This window comes from Lycorma delicatula, chromosome 6 (assembly GCF_047948215.1).
Source record: "Lycorma delicatula isolate Av1 chromosome 6, ASM4794821v1, whole genome shotgun sequence".
Classification (NCBI taxonomy): Eukaryota; Metazoa; Arthropoda; class Insecta; order Hemiptera; family Fulgoridae; genus Lycorma; species Lycorma delicatula.
The window spans coordinates 24,549,804-24,566,378 of NC_134460.1; the positions used below are offsets into that span (position 1 = coordinate 24,549,804).

General features: G+C 29.3%; 1 protein-coding gene across 1 annotated transcript in view; it reads left to right on the plus strand.

Annotated features, from left to right (window-relative positions):
• The first annotated feature begins 522 nt into the window (after nucleotides 1-522).
• Nucleotides 523-16,575, plus strand: part of LOC142326626 (uncharacterized) — a 75,163-nt gene continuing 59,110 nt past the window's right edge. Inside the window, exon 1 of the mRNA XM_075369222.1 lies at nucleotides 523-545. The gene's annotated coding sequence lies outside the window, so the exon portion shown is untranslated. The remainder of the gene's footprint in view (nucleotides 546-16,575) is intronic.

The window sequence follows — 16,575 nt, forward strand, 5'->3', positions numbered from 1 at the left end:
TCTTGAATGAGAGTATGCAGAAACTTTCTTGGTAAAGTTTGAGATTTGGTTTGTGAAGTGTCTAGAAACCTTATCTTCTTTTTTTTTAAATCGGGGTTTTTTTCTAAGATACTGTGATGTGTGGGAAGTGGTTATATTTCACGTTTATATTTAAGTAACAACAAAATCTTCTGTTACGGGATGAACGCCGGGTAAATCAATTTATACAGATTACAACTATAGTAAAACTTTTTATCTTTTTTTATATGAAGACAAAATTAACAATTAGTATTTCTAAAGGAAGATATCTAGATTTTTTTTAATCAATCAGGATGATATTTGCAAGTATTTTTTTTTCTGATAGAATACGCAGTAGCAGCAGCAGCTGCTGACTAAAATAGTGGTTTTATTTTTTGTAAGTCGGGGTTGAGTGAACACAGGATAGCACGGCAGGGAAGGAACATTGCAATATACTATACCATTGTTGTTATTATCAGTGTTGGTGACCTCTGCACTTTGTTTCTCTCTGTTACAGGTGTCAGTCGTTACGGCTCAAGACTACGACGGTATGTATCCTGTTTTTCCGTCAAGGAAAATTTTACTATTATCTGTATTTCTACTGTTCTCTGTTCATAATTTTTTTTCAATCTGTATGCACCTCTATATAATTCAGTTCGGTAAATTTAGTCACAATCTCATCGACAACAAAATTAAAACCGTTATCTTGGTTGGAATTTTAAATTGCTATGAAGAAAATTACATCCCTTGACAGCGTATATCTGTCTAAACCCCGATAAAATCAAATGAGTATATAGGAACGTAACAACAATCTATCAATAATCAGATAGATAAAATCAATGAAAACATGTAATTACACTCTAAGCAAGTAACCGAATACCAAACTGTTGGTATTGAAATTTTTCATTGAAACTCGAAAATGCTTTGGCCGATTTCAATGATTGTAAACCCTGAATAAACTTGCCAATTTTATATAAAATTTATTTGAAAAAACCGGAAAACAGTTGCACAACTTTCCCGGTGAAGCCGATGGCATCGTAGTAGCAATTTTCAAATCCCACCGTAGACTATTACTTCCATATTAAAAAGAATCGAAGAAAAATAATTAGTTTGGTACGGACATGTTCAACGGATGAGTGAAAAAAGGTGCCCAAAAAGGTTATAAGATTATTGTCCTGGAGCAAGAAAAAAGACCTAGAAAGACGTGGAGAGAAAGGGTGCAAAGGATAATGGAAGAGAGAGTGATGGTGGAGGGTTATACGGATTAACGGAAAAGTATGGAGATCGAGTTGCGAGAATGCGGAGCAACTTGTAGGTACCCCGTTTAAATCACTCATATCAATCATAAAATTAAATAAAGATCAGTTGATCCGATCCAAGATATCAGGCAACACGATAACTGGCGAAAAAAAATTACCTCACATCCCTGAATTAAATTGCCTAAATAAGAGAGTGGCATATTATTTTGAAAATCATTAATATAAGACTGGGTTTTAAGTGTAAAAGCGAAAAAAATGTGCCTACGCACAGAAATCATTGGGCCAAATTTCATCTAAATCGATCTAAACGATGTGGAGATATCAAGGAAAAAATAGACCAACATACAAGTACGTATACATAGTAGATTCAGTTTCGGAATCTTTCAATACTAAAATTGAGTTTTTTTGTTGGAACATCTGCAAATACCCTGATGCAAAATTTGCCCGATTTGTGCATTATACAGTGTACTGTATATAGCCGGGTAAATAAAAAATGTGTTTTTGTTTGCAATTCAAAAATCTATTAGTAATATAAAAAACCAATCGTTAATTTTAATCAGAATTTTGAAAATCAAGATTGGCCTTCTTTACTTTCTTTTTAATGCTTTCTTTTTTTAATTTTAAAATCCAAGGTCCGATGTTTTAATATTATTTAATAAAGAAAATAATTTAAAAAAAACAATAAAACAGATATTGTTAAATTATAAAAAAAATTATTCACAAGTCATATTATCGGTTAGGCTTATTAAAAAAAAATAAAAACTAACAATAATAACCGCTTATTTATTATACAATTACGTTGAGTAACAGCTAAAAAAATAACATTAAGAGGTATAAAATGCTTATTCAGTTTATTCTGTGGCTTCTTAAAAGCCCAATGGGTCTTTTTGTATTTGCGAAGTACTTTATAATTTTTTCTGAATTGAATGAGTGTTTTGTACTCGTATATACTCGTGTATATATATATATATATATATATATATATATATATATACATATATGTGTATGTGTATATATATATATATATATATACATATATGTGTATGTGTATGTGTATGTGTATGTGTGTGTGTGTGTGTGTGTGTGTGTGTGTGTGTGTGTGTGTGTGTGTGTGTGTGTGTGTGTGTGTGTGTGTGTGTGTGTGTGTGTGTGTGTGTGTGTGTGTGTGTGTGAACAGAGTGATATTAAAGTATGGAAATGGCTTCATATTTCAAAGCTGAGGGATACAAAGAGGTTGAAACAAGCTCGGATCTATGTTGTTACAAAAGAACTACTTTTGTATTTGAAATTTTTATCCGCCATATTGAATCAACATTTTTTTTTTTAAATAGGAAGGTGGACATGTGATACATGATTTTAATATAACGTTTTACGAGAAAAAGGATGGTAGAAACCGTTTCTCGATAAATGTCTTTGTTTTCGAGTTAGAAGCTTTTGTTTCGTTTTCTGTTTAACCACCGTAAGACATTACTTCAGAGGATTATATGTATGAATGTAAATGAAGTGTAGTCTTGTACAGTTTCATGTCGACCATTCCTGAGATGTAGAGTTAATTGAAACCCAACCACCACAGAACTCCGGTATCCACGATCTAGTACTCAAATCCGTATAAAAGTAACTGTCTACTAGGATTTGAACCTTAGAACTTTTGACTTCGAAATCAGTTGATTTACGATGACGAGTTCACCAGTAGACCAACCCGGTGAGTTCGAGTTATAAGCTATAAACAATCAAAGTGTAAAAACGGAAAAATCGCTGTAATAACAAAATGAAGTAAAAACGCCCCGTAATAACTTTAAGGTAGATTTCATAAGAAAGCTACCTATTGTAATGGGTTCTATGATTCGACTTCCGAAAAATTTCGACATATCTTCGCGTTTCACATCCCCCAGACCCCTAAACCACCGTCAGCTCAGAAGTTTATATATATATTTATCTATATATACATGTATTTCACTTTCTTGTGGACACAACAACTGCCGTAATTTTGCGCCAATCACTTTCAAATTGTTCCTTAAAAATACCTGGTCCCAAATTTCGGTCGAGTTCGTTAACGGCCAAAATCGAACCATGAAAGTGGAAATGGGAGGGCTTTTTTGAAAAAACAAAATATCGCTATAACTTTCTTATTAAGTAAAATATCGAATTCGTTTTAAAGTTCCTACTATTCTTTGGATAACGGCCTAAAAGTATAGTTTTTTGATATCACTAATCATTGTCCCAGAGGTTTGAAAAAATGGGGTTTCGAAGATAAAAAAAATCATACCTCCCTTAATAGGCACAGTATCGAATCAGTTTAAAGTGGTCGTTAATTCTCTAAAGATTATCTAAAAATTTTCTCTGAAACAATTTTTGATATGACCAACCCTTACGGCAAGGGATGACTAAAATGTTGCTGGAATTGTAATAAATGGGACTTGTATGCTAAACATGTGAAATTTTTTTTCACATGTAACCATTGTCATATTGAGTAAATTTGAAGTTTTTAACTTTAAGATGGAAATCTTTTTTATCCCCTAATTAGCACCGGTAAACTCTCTCTACCTTCGCCTTCCCGCGTACCGAGTAGGATTTTTTTATTTTGTACTATCTTCAGAATTACATCCAATAACAAACTTTAAACAGTTACTGTGGGAATTAATAGCCCAAAAACTAACAACAGCCTCCACAATAATAAATAACCCTAATCATAATAATAATAATAATTAATAATTTGCAACACTTCTTCAAATTAAATTGTTAGGTCAACTGATATTATTTACTTAATTATCACAATACCATCAAACATAAACAAATGGTAATGGAATGTTACTTAAGGTTAGCATACTGTCAGGCTGTAGAGGAAAGCATTTTGAACATTTCTTATAGATTGATATTCTTTTTAAATTTTTATATAATTAATTTACGACCGAAAACATTTAATTAAATTTTAGAATTAAATATTGCGATAATAATTAAAGTAAATGATATCAGTTGATCTAACTATTTATTTTGAAGTTGTGTTGCAAATGATTAATTATTATTATTAGTGTTATTTATTATTGTAGCGTCTGTTAATATTAGTGTTTGTGCCATTATTTCCAACAATAACTATTTACAGTGTGTTACTAGATGTAATTCTGAAGGTAATACGAAATAAAAAAAGTTACTAGGGGGCGTTTTACCTCGTTTTATTACTACCGCGATTTTCCGTTTTTGTAACTACGATTACCTATAACTTATAATTCGAAAACAAAGGCATTAATCGATAAACGCTTTCCACTATCGTTTTTCTCCGAAAAGTTTACATTAAAATCATGTATCATATGTCCACCGTCCGATTAAAAAAAAATTGATTCAAAATGACGGGAAAAGTTCCAAACACACCATAAAATAGGAAGTTTTGTAACTATGTAGATCAGTACTTGTTTCTACCTCCTAGTATCCCTCAGTTATGAAATATAAATCCGTGTCCATACTTTAGTATCATTCTGTATATATTCATTGCACTGTTTTATTACATAAATTATTTTTTGTGTACTTTACGCTTTTCCACTTTTTTATTATAACCTGTGAAATCATTCTTAGAGTATTTAATTCCAAGAAGAACAAGTCAAATTTCTTTATTTTAGAGTAATGATATTTACTAAACAACTAATTTCTTTGACGAACCAAAGATTTCACTTGTCATGCTGAATATAACCTGCATTTGTATATTTAACTCAATGAAGACGATAATGGAAATTACTTTGCTCCTCACTGTGTATAAGTAGGCCTGGCATGAGAAGTTTATTATTCATAAGAACACCTCCTACCAGAATTACATGTGAACCATGTCGGATATCCTTCAATCGTTTTTGGTAACACATAAGAAACCTGACGTACGAATATTGTTAAGGATATGTTTATATCAACTTATGAGGACATCCGACTTTCTTCATACGAAGTTTGAAGAAAGTCAAACTTCGACTTTCTTGAAGAAAGTCGAAGGACTTGAAGAAAGTCCTTAGGATATGTTTATATCAACTTAGGACACCCGACTTTCTTGTGTATATCACCATTATATTTCAAGCTACAAAATAAGTATACATACAGAAATGGGGAAAACGAACCTCCACGAAAGCTTTATTTTTGATGAGAAATCCTTTATTATAAAAAGCGGTATATAACCTTTAATATAATTTTTGATCAAGCATCTTAGATTATTAATAAAAAAGCTGACAATGAAGTTGTTATATTTTCCTGGTATTGGTTATTTATCCTTATGTAGTGGAAAAATAATTATACACAAAAAAAATACATAAGATTTCTTTTTTTGTTGTGGAGGTAATTTATGAAAAAATTTAATTGTTAAATTATGTTTAAATAAACCAAAAAAGTATTTAAATATTCAAAAAATCCATATTTTTATTATTTTTATTATTTTTACTCCCCCACCTCCAAAATCACTTTCTAAGAAATTTTTTTTTATTTTCTATGTTCAGCACGTTAAATGAAAGAAACTAAAAAAAAAAAAACCACTAAAAATGAACGACCAATAAAAAGTTACCTAAGAGTTATTTTTTGAGGGGAAGAGGTTGGTGAATTATGGTGAAATTTAATTGTAATATTAATAATAAATGTTTACTATTTAAACTTTTAATAATATTAAAAGTTCTGAAAAATCAAAAAAAAATCGATATTTTTAAACTTAACTAAAATGGGGGACCGGTCCCCCACCCCTATTATTGCTTCCATTGTATTTTTGGGATCGCTTGCACTACTACTATTTCTAGGAATACATTAAAAAAACTGTTAAAAAATATGCAATAGATTAAAAGATAGCTGTTTTCGATTTTTGGGATAGCTGTTTTCGAATTTTGGACTGATGTTATAAAAATTAAATTAAATAGATTGATGCATTATTATCAGCTGTTTAACGTTGTGGAGAAAAATATGTTTTCTTAGTAAGTTCTGTGTGAATGATTACGTAAACTATACTGCTTCAACTTTCATTCAACTTTCAAGGACAAGAGATAAATATTGGATTTTGCATTAAGTAATAAAAAGAAAATAATAAATAAGTTTAAAAATAAAGCAAAGTAAGATAATAATAACTTCGTTAAACTTAATATTTATTACTCTTTCTTATGAATTCTTTTTTTAATTTTATCAGACTAACATGCATGAAAAAAGATTCTTATAAAATATAAATCACAAAAAAATTTTAAAAAGGTTACAGATTAAACAGTGTTAGCATTAAAATAAAATCCAAAACAAAACACACGATCATTCGTGAAACTTAACATAGTACACCATTAGAATATTTACTAAATTGATTTAACTACACAAGATTCAATATGGACAAAACTACTTCAAAGAAAGAACAACAATCGCATAAAAGTACTTCGCAATAATACCACTTGTCATTCAACAACTACCTGATAGAGAAGATCACAATTTAACCACATCTTAATCTATTTGTCTGTCTATTATACGTCATTCCCACAATATTTATTACTTAAGTGATGTGACTTAGTTACCTAAGTCACATCACTTTAAAAAAAGTTTGTTGTGGATACTGCATGAATTCCTTGTACGCCTATTAAATTACATATACACATTTATTTTTAAAAAAAGTACATAAAATTTTATTTCATTAATAACTTATGATATTATTTCATATTTTTGTTTCTTGGTTATTTTTTTTTACAATCAGAGGTTAATAATTATTAATAAATTCATATATTAAAATTAAAAAATTTAAAATAAAAAAAGGAGTGAAGTCCACGATTCAAATCGATGTGCCTTCCTTTGTAAGATCCAAATATTTCATTAATTAAAGTTTTATTTAGCTGTAACTCTGGAACCAATAAAAATAAGTACCACTTATGATATGTCGTTGAAAAACTCTCAATGAGGGCTTATTACTGCAGTTAAGAAAAAGTCCAAAATCCAATTTTTTTTGGATTTTGAGCTTTTTTGGACACTTGGTTCAGTTGATTGCAATCCAAAGAGAAGGTGCACAACTAGATGTTACAACAGTTCTAAATCCAAAATTTCAACATTCTACGGCTAATCGTTGTTTGAGTTATGCGAGATACATTCGTACGTACGTATGTACAGACGTCACGCCGAAACTAGTCAAAATGGATTCTGGGATGGTTTTTTCTTAAATATATCTGAAAAAAAGTAATTAAAGTTAATTAAAAATTAAATTATTGATTTCCGGCTGGATTAAACTGGATGGTTCTGTTGAAATCTGAAAACCGAGTTGTTTCGCAATTCAATACTTCCTTGTACTGTACAAGAAAGTAAAAAGCACAGCTACTTTTCGAAGCCATTATCGAGGATTTTGCCTTTACGCTAATGAAATGGTTTTTATTTAGGCCATTGTTTATATAAAAACTAAGTGTGGGTTTTGTAGTTAATGTCTCAAAATTTTTTAAACAACCCCACTTTATATAATCATCCATGAGTTTATGCTTTTCTTTATACTTTTTAAAAAAGTTTTCCCTTAAGATTTTCCTCCTTCCTCAAAAATCGAAAAAAACCATCTTTTTATTTATTGCATATTTTTAACAGAATTTTTGGTTTAAATGTCTTCCTAAGCATAATAGTAGTGCAAGCGACTGAAAAAATGCTTTGAGGAAATATTAAGGGTGGAGGAGCCGATCAAAATTTAAAAATATCAATTTTTTGAATTTTTCATAGCTCTTTTAGGTATATTTAAACTATTAATGGTATTAAAAGGTTTAGTAATAATATGAATATTACAATCAAATTTCATCATAATTAGTCCCCACCCCAAAAAATAAATCGTTTATTGTACGTTTTTTAATCGAGTGGAATTTTTTTAGTTTCTTCTATTTAACACAGTAAACGTAAAAAAATGAAAAAATTTCATGGAGGTGATTTTGGAGATAAGAGAGCACAAAAATTTAAAAAAAATACTGATTTTTTGAATTAAAAATGTTTTTTGGTATATAATGATAATTTTACAATAAAACTTCATCATAGATTACCTCCACTCCAAAAGGATAATTCTCATGTAACTTTTTTCATGCATAATTATTTTTCCACTATATAAGAATGAATAACCAATTCTAGGAAAGTATATAGTTTATTGTCAGATTTATTTTTTCAGCTAATTTCTCCTTCAATAAGTAAACATCTGAACAAAAATAAAATCGTTTAAAAGGGATGCAATTTTGTTTAATATAATAATTTTTAAGAAAATTTTAAGGATATTTGTTGTTTTTTTTTATATTCATATCTTTCGATCGTTTAAAACTATAAGATATATCCTAAAAAAGAAATTATAAAAAAGTTTTCCCTTAATGGGGACTCCGTACGGGAATCCCCATTTTATAATTTAATAAAAAGGGACTTTACGGTAAGGTTTCATATTTTATAAGGGTCATAGAATAAGTTCGTTAAAAATTGAAAATTACGTAAATTTTCTTAGATTAGATCACAATAATCGTTCTTAAATTGACGAGACAATCAGTTTATTTTCTTCGACACTAATTTGAACTGATAAGATATTAAAAAGTTCTATATTAATTAACAACATAACTTTTTGCCTCAAAAGTAATGGAAAATTTATATTGAATTTTAATTAATTTTCTTTTAATAGATCCAAAAATCAATTAGCAGCCGAGAAATCCAGTTATTTTGTGCAGTTATGAGAAATGTTAGCATTGCTTTGATTATTGTTTTTTTTTTTTTTAATTTTTACTCAAGTTTAATATTACAGCATCCGTTAAATAAAATGAATAATTACGCGGATTAAACCGCATCAGTGAGTAAATGATAAAAAAAAAATAAGTGCCCGGAACGGTCTCCAATATACCAGTAACGGTACAAGAAGGTGCCACTAGAGATCGAATCCAGGTAACGTAGGCTGTACTTTTTAATCATACAATTTAATACAGTACACATTATCCAAAAGGAAATAGTGTCTATAATTTACCAGAGAAACAGTTTCAGTTTTAGTAAAGCAGTATAACCAAAACAAATTGAATACATTCATCATCTTATATATATATATATATATATAACTTGTTCTTGTTTTTATATTAAAATACTTCATGTTACATAAGGGCGTTGACTGTTATGTGAGTTTTCCAATTATTCATGGACAACCTTCTCTTTCAAATGAAACCAACAAGGACGAATAATCTTTTGTATTTTAATAATAATAATAAAGAAAATAGCTAGTTAATATAACCTACTATTTTTAATTTTTTTAAATTATTTTGGTTTTTCTGGGCGAAAACATTTCTGCGTTATCATCGCCTGAACACGACATATGTGTTTTAAAAACTAAGTCAAAAATTCACTATTAAAAATGTAAGAAAAAACGCTCAGAAAACAAAACATGAAACGTAAATACAAAAAAAATAGAATAAAAAGAAAATTAAAACAAAATGGAAACTTAAAACAGAAATTTAAAAACAAAACAAACTAAAATATTAAAACAAAGACAAAAAAAAACTTAACTAAATGTTAAAAACCATACAACTACCACTAAAAAAAAATTGATAAACAGTATTAAAAAATATTAGCACCCCGGGTAAATAAAAACACTTGATCTAAAGCTTCTTTATTATTGCCAGAATTTGACTAAAATCCCTGGACAATTTAAATTTACAACGCAAGGCGGCATATCTTATGCAGTCCACAAGAATGTGGCGCACAGTCAAGCGGCAGTTGCATCGCATGCATGTTGGTGCGTTTACTGCTGACGTCAGATACCTGTGAATAGCTCCCGTGTGTCTTATCCGCAATCGGTAGAGACGGATTTCCTCACAAAGAATTTTTCCTGCATGAGAAATCTCACGGCAACACAGAATCTTCAATGTGCCGGAGTTTGGTATCTACCGTAGCCGTCCACTTATCTTGCCACATTGCGCGAAGAGTAATATTTTTACTTCCTTGTAAAAAATAAAGGAAGTATTGTGATTGCGAAAAATTTCGGTTATCAGATTTCAACGGAAATATCCATTTTAATCATTCCTGAATCCATTTTTACTAGTTTCGGCGTGACTTCTGTGTGTACGTACGTATGTATATATCTCGCATAACTCAAAAACGATAAGCTGTAGGATGTTGAAATTTTGGATTTTGGACTGTTGTAACAACTAGTTGTGCACCTCCCTTTTTGATTGCAATCGACTGGACCAGAAGTGTCCAAGAAACCCCAAAATCCAAAAAAAAATTGGATTTTGCTCTTTTTCTTAACTGCAGTAATAAGCCATCATTGAGAACTTTTCAACGATATATGGTACTTATTAGGTATATGTGGTACTTATTTTCATTGGTTCTAGAGTTATAGCCAAATGAAATTTGTAATTTTAACTAATGAAATATTTGAATCTTACAAGGGCACATCGAATCAGAATCGAATCCCTTTGTTTACCTTTTTTTAAATTTAAATATAATAATTATTAACCTCTGATTGTAGAAGGATTTTTACGATAAATAATAATTCAATAACCATTAAAAAAAATCATCAGTTATTAATGGAATAAAATTTTATATACTTTTCATTTTAAGAAAAATCCCTTTCAGCACGCCAGAAGGCGGAGGTTGCTAAGTAGGAAATTAAAAAAATTTCCACCTTAAAGTTAAGAAAAACTTCAGATTTACTCAATACGACAATGGTTGCATATGAAAAAAGGTTTCACATATTTACCATACGACAAACCCCATCTTCTTATAATTCCAGCGATTTTTTGTCATCCCTTGCCGTAAGGGTTAGTCATATTAAAAATTGTTTCAAACAAAGGTTTTAGATAATCTTTAGAGAATTAACGACCACTTTAAACCGATTCGATACTGTGCTTATTAAGGGAGGTATGATATTTTTTTTGTCTTCGAAACCTCATATTTTCCACTCCCTGGGCTAATGGTTGGTGATATCAAAAAACATTACTTTAATAAGTTTTAGGCCCTTATCCAAAGAATAGTAGGAACTTTAAACGAATTCGATAGTTTACTTAATAAAAAGTTATAGCGATATTTTTTTCGAAAAACTCCCTCCCCCTATTTCCAACCCCACGGTCCGATTTTGACCATTAACAAACACAACTGAGATTTTGGATCTTTATATTCTATGTATCAATTTGAAAGTGATTAGCGTAAAATTACGGCAATTATCCTGTTCACAAGAAAGTGAAATATATATATATATATATAAACGTTTGAACTGACGGTGATTTTGGGATCTGGTGGATGTGAAACGCGAAGATATGTCGAAATTTTCCGGAAATCGAATCATGGTACCCATTGCAATAGCTAGCTTTCTTTTGAAATCTACCTAAAATTTGCATATGTAATTTAATAGGTGTACAAGAAATCATGTGATGTCCACATCAGATTTTTTATTTTTCAGATTAGTAAAGAATATTCTTTTATATTCTAATATTTTTATTTTTATTTAAAAATATTATTATAAATAAAATAAATATAAAAATCAAATCCAGAAAAATTACACTCTATCTATTCAAAATGTGAAAAATCTTATCAATTTTACATAGTGATCTGAATTAATATTAATTTCTTTTTTTATATTTCCAAAGTTTATTTACAGTCGGTTACATTAGTATTAACCTTGAGTAAATTGGAAATCACATGATAAGGAATTCCCAACGAAACTCCTCAAAAATGACACACTAAATATTGCAAAGAACTTTTGTGACAGCAGCACATACATTAAGTAATTATGAAAATTTAACACCCAACAATAGAATAAGAGAAAGAAATATAGAAGAAGTCATAAACAGCAAGAAAAACAATAATACAATGAGAAGAAAAAAAAGAATATACAATAAATTTGAAAATGAAAATCGAAGAGATAATGCACAGCACACACAGCTGAAGTTAACTTAAGACGCTAATCGTCTTAAGTTAACTTGCTAAGATTAAATCTAGACGTTTTAATCTTCTAACGTTATTCCTGTTGTCGAGGAGGTTCAAGGCTAAGTTTTTGATTCACATGGTTGTTAAGTCCTAGTTCGGACTTAGAACTGAAACGTTGTATTTCCTCCCGGACGTATCATAAACTTAATTGCTTGGTCATTATCTGCTATTAGAATTATCACGATATTTCTAATCGAGGTTAAGATATTAAACAAATTCATTACAAAAAAAAAATTAACCCTTTTACTTAATTATAATTGTGTTACCATCGTAACAGAATAAGATCTCCGAGTTCAGATCTATACTCAAATCATCTAACCTAATCTGTAAAATATTTAATATTATTTTTGTTAATTAAACAAAAATAATAATAAATACTATAATATAATACTATAATAATAATAATAAATACTATTGTAATTAGCTTAAAATAGCATATTTGGCGAACTTTTATGAGTTTTGATTGTTTACATTGGCTATCGATATTGGATTGTGTAAAGTAAAAAATACACCTTCAAGAAAGAGAAGTAATATTTCTTATTATTCAAAGTCAGCTAAAAGAATGAGAATATCGCGGTTAAGTGAGAGTATCACGGACTGAAACAGCTGAATTGCATGATTCTCGGTTAGCCGCTGAACGAGAGCGCTATGCACAGACTCGAGCTTCGTCTACAGCAGGAGCAAATCAGAGCTTCTACGTCAAGAACGAGGAAAACATTAGAGAATAATTGTTATTTATCAGTATTATTCTCACAGCCATTAGAATCGAACACGGCGGGGTCCAAGGGGGCGGAACCCCTTGCCATACAGTTGATTGTCTCTTAATATAAATTCATAAATCGCAGTTAAATTGTTAATAAGAAGATAGATATTTTATTCAAACATTACGTTAATTTAACAGTATATTATAGATCACGTCAATAATGAGTAGGAGTTATCTTTCTACAGGAACAGAACGAAGTAATCCACCATTTTCTTGGAAGAATCAAGGAAAACCATGCGAAAAAATTGATCAGAATAGGTCATAAAATTGTAAAAAAGTTAATAGAAAAAAATTACAATTAATATTTTTATCTAATAATAATAATTATAAAATAAATAATAGTAATAACGCAATTAAATAAAGATAATAAATAAAATTAGAACAAAGTAACAATTTTCATGAAGTTATTTTTAAAATAATTTATGTACATGTGTAACTCGTTAAATGAGTATGCATGATGATATACTTGTATCATTACAAAGTATTATTTTTATGAAGAATTATTTTTCTATTTAATTTTAAATAAATTGGTTTGATTTTTGATATGGTTGGGTATTTATTAATAATAGTAACGTAATAAAGCTTTTTTCTGGGTAGGCAGAAGTATAATGTAGAGCACCACAAAAATCGTTCTGTTGTTGTGCTAGAAACAGGTATTGTTATTTTGCTATCTTTTGGGAGCTGAAATACTGTATTAGTAAGGAATCAGTCTGATAAAAAAAAAACTGAGCCTGATAAAATTCACTCAACCAATACCGGTAAGTTTTCAAAGAAATTTTTATTTATCATTGTACTTAATGAGTTAATCGATAACAACTAATCCGCTATCGAGGTCAACCGCCTTTCTCAACATTTCTGTAATTTCTCCACCTTAATTTCACAAAATAAGGATAGAATTAAATAAAATAAGCACCACCCATAGTAACCGTTTATATCAAAAGTTCTTTGTATTTTAAATTATTAGTTAAAATGATCTACTAATGCTAAACAAAAAAAAAAGAAAAAAATTTTCCTCTTCAAATGTAGTCCTTCAATAAGATTTTAAAGAAATTTTATCGATCTTTGTTCTGCATTAAGAAGTAACTGATGAAAGCCAATCGATAATGGTGGTTAATCATTTCTAGTTAAAATGTCCCGCCTATACTCCACAGAAGTATTTAAATACTTAAGATCCTCCTTAAAAACGATACGGTTTGTAAATAAACGCAAATAGTCTGAAATATCGTTAGTAATTTTTGTTTAAACAAAAAGATTCCACGCGGCCGACAGGCTATTTTAGTAATTCTTAATTATATTAATTTAATAACGACAATTTTCTAAAGATAACTAAATCGGTATAAAAAGTGACATCTAGAAAAATTCATTTAAGTAAAACGTTTTTATACAGATTTTATCTATCTCTGGATAGGTGTTGTACATGTGAATTAAGAATAATCAGTAGGAGTCAGTGTGCCCTATCTTTCAATCTCTCTTTGCTCTTTGCCCTTTCTTCCATTCTCCACAAATGTTTCTATTAAAGAAAAATATTTTTTTTTTAATGAATAACAAACAAAATAAAAGTCGGCAAAGAGCAGTTTAACTTTGCAGGTAACGATCTGTAAGTTGTGCAACTCAGGAGGAAAATTAAATAGTGCATTAATGTATGTTACTATGCAAGTAATGATTTACGTAAAAAAATTATTCTATTCTTTTAAGAGATGGGAAAAAATTTCGAGATATCTTGGTGCTGATGATACCAGGGTATCTTCCTAACCCCCTTCATCAATTGTAACCAAAATTAAATGGCATCAACGTCCCGTATTCAGAAGACATCGTACAAAATTTCATAAAAATTGGTTAATCCAGTCTGGCAAATAAAACGATAAATGACGAAAAAAGCAGAAAAATTAGACTTATTTTTCCCTACTCTTGAAAGAAATCGCCCGAATATATAACCGATGTTACATACTGATGGAACGGAATCAACTAATTAATGTAAGACTAGTAGCTCCTTGCTACTCCGCAACGTCATTATTTACATCTTAATGTTACATATTTTAAAAATTTTGCTCTAAAAAGTTATTCTATTTATGGAATTGGGTCGGGGATGAGACAACTCGTCTTACCCCCAACCCTCTTTTTTTCTCTTTCCTTTCCTACAACAGGTAAAATGCGTGCTAAAAACCTATTCCAACTCATCTGGACGGACCTTCAAAGTGATTTTCCCGTGAGAAATTACCTCGATTAAGGAATAAAAGAGAATCTTTGGAGAATTTCTCAGAGGAGACTCAAATTTGGGGTCCGATAACGCTTGATGACATATCTATAGGCCATTCCGAGCAGAATAAAAGGAAAATCAGCCCGATCTGTCCAGTAGAATTTTTTTTAAATACTGTAAAAGATTTGTCAGCGTTGACAAAATAAGGGGTTTTTGCTCCACCTCTTTATGGTAGTTTGATAAAGATCAAAAAATATTAGAAATAACTTAACACCGTGAAAATTTTAAAGTACTTTATTTTCAACTCTTTCTTACATTTTGACTGCAAGTAGGCTGGCAGCTACTAATTAATCCTTAATTTTTCCCCGATTTTAAATAGTCTAAATTTAAAGCAAAATTATTTTTTACACTTTAAAACAGTTTTCTTTAAAGGCTGTTTTTTCTAATTTTCTAAAATTAATTTTAAACTCTTTAGTCGTATTTAAATTATGGGTAGATTCAAGAATAAGCTGATTATATAGAAAAACCCCATTTGCAAGAAAGTCAAAGACAAGAAATTTGGCATCTTGATCAAAATAAGAAAAATAATACAGAAAAATAACCAAAGAGATTACTAATGAGGGTATCTTGGCAATTGGATATATATATTTTTTACCCTTGTTTTACAGATAATTTTCTTGAATTTTCATACAAAATTCTTTAAACATCAAGTGCGATAGTAAACAACGATTATGGTAAAAAAAATCTAAAAATATTTTAAATTCATTAATGTTAACTGTGAAATTTTTAGTTTAAAAACGTATTCCACTTACGTTATCTGGAATAAACTTAGTACGAGACCACCAAAGGAACTTTCTTTACAAAATAAAAAAAGCTGGCAAAGTATTGCATGACTTCCAGCTACGCCGGTCAAGTATAACTTTTAAACGATATAGTATAACTTTATTATTCTTTACATTGCTATACGAAATTACGAAAATAATGAAAAAATCACTTCTTAATTTGGGTCCGGAATATAATATTGTAATATTTTAATTTTAATAGCTTTTTATGTGATGAAAAATACAAAACAAAATTTTTAATAATAAAGATTAAAAGATTTTGAGCCAAAAAATAAAAAATAAAATAAATTTTTTTAGAAGTAGGAAAAAAGATAGACTTTTTTCTAAAAATATTCATTTATAAAATTTGTTTAAGTAAAAAGTTTCCTCTAAATCTAACACATCTTTTAATAAAGGTTAAAATAATAAAAATCTTTCAAAAAACTTTTCTGCATTTTAGGTCCGGGGTCTATAATTTAAAATTGTAGACATTTCTTGATAACTCTATATATGAATTATAAATTTTCAAAGAATTTCTGAAAAATATTTAAACGGAAGGGAGACAGAGCAAAGGAAGGTAAAACATAAATTTTAAGAGATGGATTGATTTTCGTAAATTTTTTTTATTTTTTTTTATATATGGCATTGTAGGTA